Here is a 10,586-nt window from a genome sequence, read left to right as displayed (position 1 = left end):
TTTTGCATGGTCTCCATACTTAGTACTTAATTGTGCTAACCCCTTTCTTTCCCTTTTTGGACTAAAGTGTAGGGATTTGGAGATGATGACATGTCATGGCTTTGATAGGTTTCTAAGTGTTGAAGATGAAGACTTGGTGAGTCCTCATAGATTCGAGGACAATACCCAATATGTTCTTTTATGTCTTTTTAGTATTGTTTAAGTTGGTACGGGATTAGTCCCGAATTTTGTACTCTAAGGTATTAGATGGTTTGAGACATCATGTATAAAGTCTAGAAAGTCTTCCGCTTGCTATTTTTTTTTATGCAATGTTTTCTTGGTAAAGAAAGTTTTAAATTCCTTATGGTTTTAGTGTCTATGCGATGAATGAATGCTAAGAGGCTTGTATTAGACCTCTTCGAGGTCGAGTACGCCGGTTACGACTAGGGGGTGCTTATGGGTCGTGACAGCATCCTTTGTTGAGCAAGTACATGATTCTGATGATGATTATGTACTAACAACATCATGCAATAGTGGAGTGTATGACAACAAATGGGTGTTAGACTCTGGTTGTATATACTCTGCATATGACATTCCGAAGAGATTGGTTCAACAGTTATGAGACAAGTGGAGGAATCGTATTAATGGGCACTAATGCAACTTGTAAAATAGTTGGCATTGGTTCAGTTCGTGTTCACTGCCATGATAGAACCATGAGGACTATTATAGAAGTTCGTCATGTTCCTGATTTGAAGAAAAATTTGATCTCCCTGGGTACTTTGGATAAACAAGGCTACAAGTACATGAGTGAAGGAGGAACCAAGAAAGTAACTAAAGGGTCTTTAGTCATGTTGAAGGCCAAGCAGGAGGATGGCCTCTACACACTTGTGGGAAGCACCATTATTGGCTCTGTAAATGCATCTACAGTACAGTTATCTAATGATGACGAGGCAAAATTATGGCACATGAGACTAGGCCATATGAGCACACGAGGATTGGAGATGTTGAGAAACCACAACCTTTTGAATGGTTAGAAGATCAGCACACTTGAATTTTGTGAGCACTGCGTCTTAGGAAAGCAGAAAAAGGTCAGCTTCAGCACTGGCAAGCACAAGATGGGAGGGGTGCTAAACTACATCCATTCAGATTTATGGGGTTCCTCTAAGCTTTCATCGAAGGGAGGAAAGAAGTATTGTCATGCCCCGAGCCTACACCATGGGCGGGACTTGCACTCGAAGACCATTGCTGGCCCAAGCGAACCCTTGACCTGGCTTACTTAACTCAGCGGAAGACAATATGCATATTAATAAAGATCAATAGCGCTTAATTGAACTGAATACGAAGATAACTAAGAATGCTTAAAGGTTAAACATTCAACTTGGCCAAAAGTGGCAACCCAAGTCTTATCAATAAGAAATGATAATGGAAAGACTCAAAGGACTAACATTTGATTGTGAAGCCTCTAAAGCAACTGAGATGGATGTTGGGACAAATCCCACAACATCCTAATGAACTAACTAGAAAGCAATGAAAATAGATCCTCCAGAATGCAAAGAGGCTCACCGACTGACTCTGAACTGCTCACTGGATCAACGGTGCACTAGAATGCCGATCCTAGTTACCTGTGTCTACATCATAAGACGATGCAGGCCAACTGGCATCAGTACATTGAATGTACGAGTATGCGAGTCGGAATGCTAAAATAACATAGGCTTGAAAGAGATTCTGAAAGAAACACTTACCTTGGCTCTTTTCAACTCATGAATACTTAACTGAACTCATTTCATTATAAAGAAGTTTAAAACAAGTGCAAATATAAAGAAAAAGGAAAATTGTTTAAAACATGATGTCAACTCATAATCATAATATCAAAAAGACATACCATGCTCCCTCTCAAGGTCTACTTGTGCAATGCATGAATGAAGTCTCATACCCCCATTCATACTAAGCAGAACCCCTTGAGGAACCATGCAATTAGTACTATGGGAGTTTCTCTAATCGACGACCATCACATAAGAGCTATTGTGAGGATACAACGATCTTCCTTACGCTGCCAGCGCATCCTATACCCGGCCAAAGGTATATGACCTGAATTACTAAGTAGAGCCACTAGTCTATGTGAAAAGGATTCATCTAAAAAGTATGACCCTTTTCTACCCATGATGGCTACATAGTTTAAGGGGGCTGATAGTTGTATGAACTCCTCCCCATCGGTGCTTAATACTACTTCCAAAAATATTATATTATATTAGATCTTTGTGTTTAAAAACATATTTCTTCTGTGATTTGAGATTAGTGCTCAAAAACTTAGCTCAAAGACTATCTTGGAAGTCAAAGTTTCCCCTCTTACTTCATTTAGAAAGCGATTACTCTATTTTGAAAACTAGCCCGAAGACTCTTTGGAAATCTCAGTTTCCGTTCTTATTTAAATGTGAAAACATTTTAAATCTCTTTGGGAATACTTAGTCCCCATATACTTTTTGAAGAAATGAACTTCAATCTATACTCTTTACTCTTTACTCAAATTGAACTTTTAGTCTTAAAACAAGGTTAAAAACATTTGCAAAAGACTTCTTGAAAAGACTCTGAGAACTTCCAAGACTTGGCTCTTGACTTTCCTTGACTTAGATCCTAACTTTCCTTGAATTGGATTATGGATTCAAGGTTCATGATCTCATGTTTATGGATGATTTCATGATGTTTGGATGTACCTTAGACTGTTGGAATCAACTAGAAAACATAGGTACATTGCTAAGGAACAAGTACGAAAAGAATGAGAAGAATTGGTGTCTCTGGCGCTCTGAGAGGCGCGGGGCGCCAACCCTCAACATTCAAAGAACAAGTTGGGGCGGTATAGATGGTGCGTTGCCCCAGAGCCCCACATTCAGGGACTTCTTTGGGGTGCGCTGGCTGGTGCGACACCCCACTCCCTTCCTCAGGTGTTTGACGACTTTTCTTCTCCGTTTTTCAACTCTAAACCCTCTCAACTTCAATGGTTCTTTCCCCAAACACTTAGGATCATTTATACCCTCAATATATGATAGATTCAAATCGAAATTACACCCGGAAACATGAATCAAATCGCAAGAAACTTCAACAAAACAACTCACAAGAATTTAAACGAATTTCATCAAGAACTCAAAGGATTTACTTTCAAATCACACATATTTCGTTGAACTGAATCATGATTGGCGCGTGGGTGAACTAACCCAATGCTATGTGATCTCATATACCTTGTAGGGATCACCCCCGACGAAATCCACAAGCCAAATCTCGATGATCTTGGCGAATCTTGAACTTCCTTCTCTTTTCTCTTTTTTCTCTTTTCTCCAAGCCCTAGCGTGAACTCAACTTTTATCTAAAACTGACTAAAAATCTAATTTTACCCCAATTAACTCCTAAAAACGAATTAGAATAATTAGTAATGAAAAGACAAAATTACCCTTCCAAAATCTGGTTTCTAGACTTTCCTTATTTGAACAACCCAACTTCCAAAGGGCATAACTTACTCTTACGAACTCGGAATCACGTAAACTCAGCGGCGTTGGAAAGATCATTCCAAGAGCTTGCCAACCATATTTGGAAGTACACCTAAATCATCCTGAGCTAGGAGTTATGGCTGTTTGAAGTTGACTAAAACTCAACTTTTCCTAACTTGAACAAATTTCCAGATTTTCATTCTTTCCGAAAATGACTATTTCCAATTATTAGCTTCTTCCTAGTTATTTCAAATTATGAGATCTTACAGGTCTCTTCTCACATTCATTGATGATTTTTCACGAAAGGTTTGGGTGCTTTTCTTAAGGCAAAAAGTGATGCTTTTGAAGCATTTAAAGTGTGGAGGATTTTGGTTGAAAATCAAATGGAGGTAAAAATCAAGTATCTTCGCACAAACAATGACTTGGAGTTTTGCTGTGAAGAGTTCAATGATTTCTATAAGGTTCATGGTATCACAAGACATAAGATGGTCAGGCACACACCACAGCAGAATGGAGTTGTCGAGAGAAGGAACAAAACTCTTCTTGAGAAGGCTCGTTGTATGTTTTTACAAGCCAGAATGTCCAAAATATTTTGGGGTGAAGCAGTTCATACTGCTTCTCATATTGTCAATCGATCTCCAACTTTAAGACTCCGAATAAGGTTTGGTTAGGTGAACCCTCTAACTATTCATACTTGCAAATATTTGGGTGTCCAACTTATTATCATGTTAATGAAGGAAAACTTGAACCAAGGGCTAAGAAGGCCATATTCGTAGGGTATATAGATGGGAATAAAAGGGTACAAACTTTAGTGTTTGTCCTTACTCAAATTTGTAGTTAGTAGAGATGTTACCTTTGATGAGTCTTCTATACTTGATCCTCGTAAAGTTTCTGTAGAGGTATCAAGAAACGAGAACAACGAGCAGGTGGAGCTATCGGTGGAGCTTACCAAGGAACGGGATCAAGAGACTCAAACTGATGAGCCAAAAGATGCAGATCTTGAAAAACTTGATGTCAAAGAACCATACACAATTGTGAAGGGAAGAGACAAAAGGCAAATACAAAAACCAAAACGTCTTATAGAGCAAGAAAATTTGATTGTATATGCGTTCATAGCTGCAGAAGAAGAGATTAAGGATCTCGAGCCCTTCTCGTATGTTGAAGCAACTTCTTGCAAAGATGCTGCACAATGGCAGTTAGCCATGATGGAAGAGATGAAGTCTCTTCACAAAAATGAGACATGGGTCTTACTTAAAAAGCCAAAGGGGAAGAGGACAGTTGGATGCAAATGGGTCTACAGAAAGAAAGACGATATTCCGAAGTAGAAGATGATAGGTTCAATGCGAGATTGGTTGCAAAGGGTTTCAGCCAGAAGGAAGGAATTGACTACCATGAGGTCTTCTCTCCAGTCGTGAAACATAGCTCAATTCGCGTGTTACTAGCATTGGTTGCACAATTTGATTTAGAGCTTCAACAACTTGATATCAAAACTGCTTTCTTACATGGTGATCTAGAAGAGACAATCTATATGGATCATCCTGAAAGTTTCCTAACTGAAGGAAAAGAAGATCATGTATGCCAACTGAAGAAGTCTTTGTATGGTTTGAAGCAATCCTCTAGACAGTGGTACAAGAGGTTTAATGTATTCATGACTACACATGGATTTTTGAGGAATGCATTTGATAGATGGGTGTATCACAAGAAGATGTTTGGTAACTCTATGATTTATCTATTGTTGTATGTTGATGATATGCTTATTGCTGCTAACATCACAGAGATGAATATTTTGAAGAAACTGTTGAGCAAGGAATTTGACATGAAGGATTTGGGAGTTGCAAAGAAATTCCTTGGAATGGAGATTTCAAAAAAAGACGGTGTTGTACATCTTTATCACAAGAGGTACATCGAAAAGGTTGTTGAGAGGTTCAATATGCATATGAGCAAGCATGTAAGTACACCGTTAGCTTCTCATTTCAAGCTTTCAATGTTACAAATGCCCCAATCTATGGATGACGTGGAACATATGTCAAATATTCCTTATACAAGTGCAGTTGGTAGCATTATGTATGTTATGGTGTGCACACGTCCAGATATTGCTCAATTTATAAGTGTGGTAAGCAGGTACATGGCAAATCCAGGAAAAAGGCATTGGGAAGCTGTGAAGTGGATATTGAGATATCTCAAAGGAGCTCCTGATGTTGGCCTAACCTTCTGGAAAAGTGAAGGTGTTTCAATTCTCGGCTATGTAGATTATGACTATGCAGGGGATTTTAATAGAAGGAGGTCCACAACTGGATACATCTTCACTCTCGTCGGTAGTATCGTTAGTTGGAAATCGACTTTACAGTCGATTGTCGCTTTGTATACAACAGAGGCAGAATATATGGCAACAACGGAGGCAGTGAAAGAAGTTATCTGGTTGAAAGGTTTGGTGGTAGAATTGAGTTTGATTCAGCTGGAATCAACTCTAAGATGTGATAGTCAAAGTGCTATTCATTTGATTAAAAATCAAAAATTTCATGAGCGCACCAAACACATTAATGTCAAATTCAATTTCATTCGAGATGTTGTAGAAGAGGGAGCTATCAAGGTTGAGAAGGTTATCACAGACGATAACGTTGCAGACATGTTGACCAAGATAGTTCTGTTTGCCAAGTTGTACACTGCAAGGACTTGGCCGGAGTATGCATCAATTGATGTAACTCTGAGAGAACAACTGCTAGGTGGAGCTAGTATGTTCAACAAAGGTTTGATTCTTCTTGTTTCTTACAACGGGATTGCCCAGTAAGCTTAGAAGTTTTGGCCGAAGTTGTTTATATGCATGCTCAAAACGCAAACCAAGATGGATATTGAAAGAGTTGGTTTGGTTCTTGTGGAATCAAAGTCAATGAAAGATGAATTAATATGAAGATTTGGTAGGATGATAATTAGTGCAAAATAAAAGTCAAGATAGTATCTTGGTAGGTGAAATTTAGGTAAACCATAAAATGGTTTCACATGTTTAATCTTGACATTTTTGCTACATAGTGATGTCATGGATGACATAAATAGGAAGAATTCATTCCTATAAATAGATAGCTCTTAATTCATTTTCAAATCATCCTCTCACTTACCTTCTCACCTTCTAAGGCATTTGATGTTCTCTCTCTTGTAGTATTTTACTTGTAATCTTTGCAGAGTAAAATAAAATTGGTGCAATTGTTCTTTGGTGGACGTATGATTATTTTGATTCGAACCACGTTAAATATTGTTATTTTTCCTTGTTCTTCAATTTCACGTTTCCGCTAACAAGCCATACATAGAGTCTTAGTTTATTCGGGTTGCAATAGAAGTGTTCTTGTAGTCAGATCCTTCTTAAGAAATTTTAAAGGAAAAAATTCTATTGAGATTAGATTGTTTGTGCAAAACTGATGCACTGAAATAAATTTGCGTTTGATAGCGGGAGCGCACAAATATTAGAGAGTTTGAAGGCAGAATTTGATGCATTAAAATAAATAGTACCATTTTGAGTAATTGAAATCACATTACCATTACCAATTGTCACTTCCTCGATCCCTTTAATGTCCTAAACATTGTAGAGGGAGTTGGTATCAGAGGTAATATGGTGAGACGCACTTGAATTGAGAATCCAGGGGTCATTCAGCGTTGTTTGTACAACAAAATTTGTTTTTGCTTCAAAGTGGTTATGAGATCGGGAGAGGAAACCACTTGTTATATGCCCAAATTTATCACAAAGTTGACAATGAGCTTATGAAGATTGGTGTGGGAAGTTGAGCCACTGGGAAGTGTTGCCTTGAGTATGCTGCCTATTTTGGGGACACCAATTATTGTTGTTGGGTGGGTGCCGATTGTTGCGTCAGAATGGCAGAGGATTTATCACACGTTGAGCGGCAGCTGCAGTGACCTTGGTGATATTCTTCTTGAGGTCCACATGTTTGATGAGTTCATGAACAATAAGCCTATCAAAAAGTTCCTCATAGCTATTGGAGAGTCTCGTGCCCGTATGGCCGCTGAGATCTCACAAAACTCCCGCCCTAGTCCACTCAATATTTTCACCACGAGTTATTCATTATTGATGAGTGAAACTGTTGTGGCAAGTTCATCGGAAGGAGATCGAATCTCTCGCATATATTCAACAATTGATTTGTGGTCTTTGCTGACTCGTTTGAGATGGTACGAAGGCTGAAGATGTGGGTGTAGTCATTTAAAATTTATTAAATGATTCAAATTATATTAAATTCATGAAGATATTAGTCCAAATAAATAGTATGGATTAATATAATTGAGTTAATTATTTAAATTCAATAGATATGTATTTAATTAAAGCTCGCTCCATAAAGCTCATATGTCATGTCACTTAAATCTGATTGACCGAAGGGAGTCCTATTCCAATCACAACTCCTCTATTCTAAAACTATAAATAGGGGTCCTCATAATTCAAAAAAAGAACCAAGACTTCTAACAAGAAGCTAGAGAAAGCTCGTGGATCAAAAGCCGCAGTTTTCTCTACAAGTTCAAGAGTTCAAGAATTGAAGAAGTCAAGATCAAGATAAAGTTCAAGTTCAAGAACGATCAAGATCAAGACCGCCAAATTCAAGATCAAGCTCAAGCCCTTGGATTCAACTCAAGATCAAGATAAAGTTCAAGTTCAAGAACGATCAAGACCGCCAGATTCAAGATCAAGCTCGAAGCCCTTGAATTCAACTAGAAGTCAAGATCAAGATAAAGTTCAAGAACGATCAAGATCAGATTCAAGATCAAACTCGAATCCCTTGGATTCAACTAGAACTCAAGATTAAGATAAAGGTCAAGTTCAAGAACGATCAAGATCAAGACCGTCAGATTAAAGATCAAGCTCGAAGCCCTTGGATTAACCTAGAAGTCAAGATCAAGATAAAGTTCAAGTTCAAAAACGATCAAGATCAAGACCACCAAATTCAAGATCAAACTCGAAACCCTTGAAATCAACTAGAAGTCAAGATCAAGATAAAGTTCAAGTTTAAGATCAAGATAAAGTTCAAGTTCAAAATCAAAGATCAAGATCAAGTTCAAGATAAAGTCAAGATCAAGCTCAAGAGCCCTTGATTTATATCCGAAAAGGCGAATTCAGAGGAATCATAGAGATTGTAACACTCACACTTTAAATCAATAAATACGATTGTTGCATAATTTTCCGTTCTTGATTATTATTTTCTCGACGAGAATTTTATTGTCTACAGTGGGTTTGCGATTTGTTCGCAAAGGAAGTGTGAAGTTGATCCCACATAACTTTGGAGATGAGCGCAGAAGCTACAGTGGATGCAATTGTGGCATCAACAAAGGCCATGAGAGCAATTTGGATTATTTTGTCCTAACAAAACCAATCCTTGTACTTGGGGCTGGACGTCTCAAGTCCATTAGTAAAGACATTTCAGGGCCACTACTTCCAGCTGAAGCAGAGACTAAGACACCCTTCATCATGGCACCAAAAGAAGCTATCGCAATAGAATCTTGATACAATGGAATCCTAACCCACCCATAAGAAATAGTCAGTATGTCAACACCATCTGCAATAGCTTGATCCATTGCAGCAATTTAATCAGAAGTGAAAGTTCCTTCTTCAAAGCTAAACTTATACACAGCTATCCTAGCTCGTGGGGCCATACGTCTTATTGTTCCAGTACCATATCCAAAATATGAAGCTCCTTAAGCAAAATTACGTGCAGCAATGGAGGCAACATGTGTGCCATGACCTCTAGTAGAGCCGTCAAAACGGGTCAGCCCAGCCCTACCCCGCCCAAGCCCCGTGGGCCAAAGAATTTGATGGGCTGGGACGGGCCTGCCATTCATTTGAAAGGGTTGTAAAATGGTCAACTCGACCTAACCCCAAAAGGGTCAAGGGCTGGGGCGAGCCAGCCCTCCTTTTTTTTAATGTCAAATCAATGTCACAAACAGTAACATTGTTTCAATAATTCTAAATAAAAAANTGACGACTTTTCTTCTCCGTTTTTCAACTCTAAACCCTCTCAACTTCAATGGTTCTTTCCCCAAACACTTAGGATCATTTATACCCTCAATATATGATAGATTCAAATCGAAATTACACCCGGAAACATGAATCAAATCGCAAGAAACTTCAACAAAACAACTCACAAGAATTTAAACGAATTTCATCAAGAACTCAAAGGATTTACTTTCAAATCACACATATTTCGTTGAACTGAATCATGATTGGCGCGTGGGTGAACTAACCCAATGCTATGTGATCTCATATACCTTGTAGGGATCACCCCCGACGAAATCCACAAGCCAAATCTCGATGATCTTGGCGAATCTTGAACTTCCTTCTCTTTTCTCTTTTTTCTCTTTTCTCCAAGCCCTAGCGTGAACTCAACTTTTATCTAAAACTGACTAAAAATCTAATTTTACCCCAATTAACTCCTAAAAACGAATTAGAATAATTAGTAATGAAAAGACAAAATTACCCTTCCAAAATCTGGTTTCTAGACTTTCCTTATTTGAACAACCCAACTTCCAAAGGGCATAACTTACTCTTACGAACTCGGAATCACGTAAACTCAGCGGCGTTGGAAAGATCATTCCAAGAGCTTGCCAACCATATTTGGAAGTACACCTAAATCATCCTGAGCTAGGAGTTATGGCTGTTTGAAGTTGACTAAAACTCAACTTTTCCTAACTTGAACAAATTTCCAGATTTTCATTCTTTCCGAAAATGACTATTTCCAATTATTAGCTTCTTCCTAGTTATTTCAAATTATGAGATCTTACAGGTCTCTTCTCACATTCATTGATGATTTTTCACGAAAGGTTTGGGTGCTTTTCTTAAGGCAAAAAGTGATGCTTTTGAAGCATTTAAAGTGTGGAGGATTTTGGTTGAAAATCAAATGGAGGTAAAAATCAAGTATCTTCGCACAAACAATGACTTGGAGTTTTGCTGTGAAGAGTTCAATGATTTCTATAAGGTTCATGGTATCACAAGACATAAGATGGTCAGGCACACACCACAGCAGAATGGAGTTGTCGAGAGAAGGAACAAAACTCTTCTTGAGAAGGCTCGTTGTATGTTTTTACAAGCCAGAATGTCCAAAATATTTTGGGGTGAAGCAGTTCATACTGCTTCTCATATTG

Source organism: Solanum stenotomum, chromosome 11 (genome assembly GCF_019186545.1).
Source record: "Solanum stenotomum isolate F172 chromosome 11, ASM1918654v1, whole genome shotgun sequence".
NCBI lineage: Eukaryota > Viridiplantae > Streptophyta > Magnoliopsida > Solanales > Solanaceae > Solanum > Solanum stenotomum.
Note: the sequence above shows the minus strand (reverse complement) of the source record.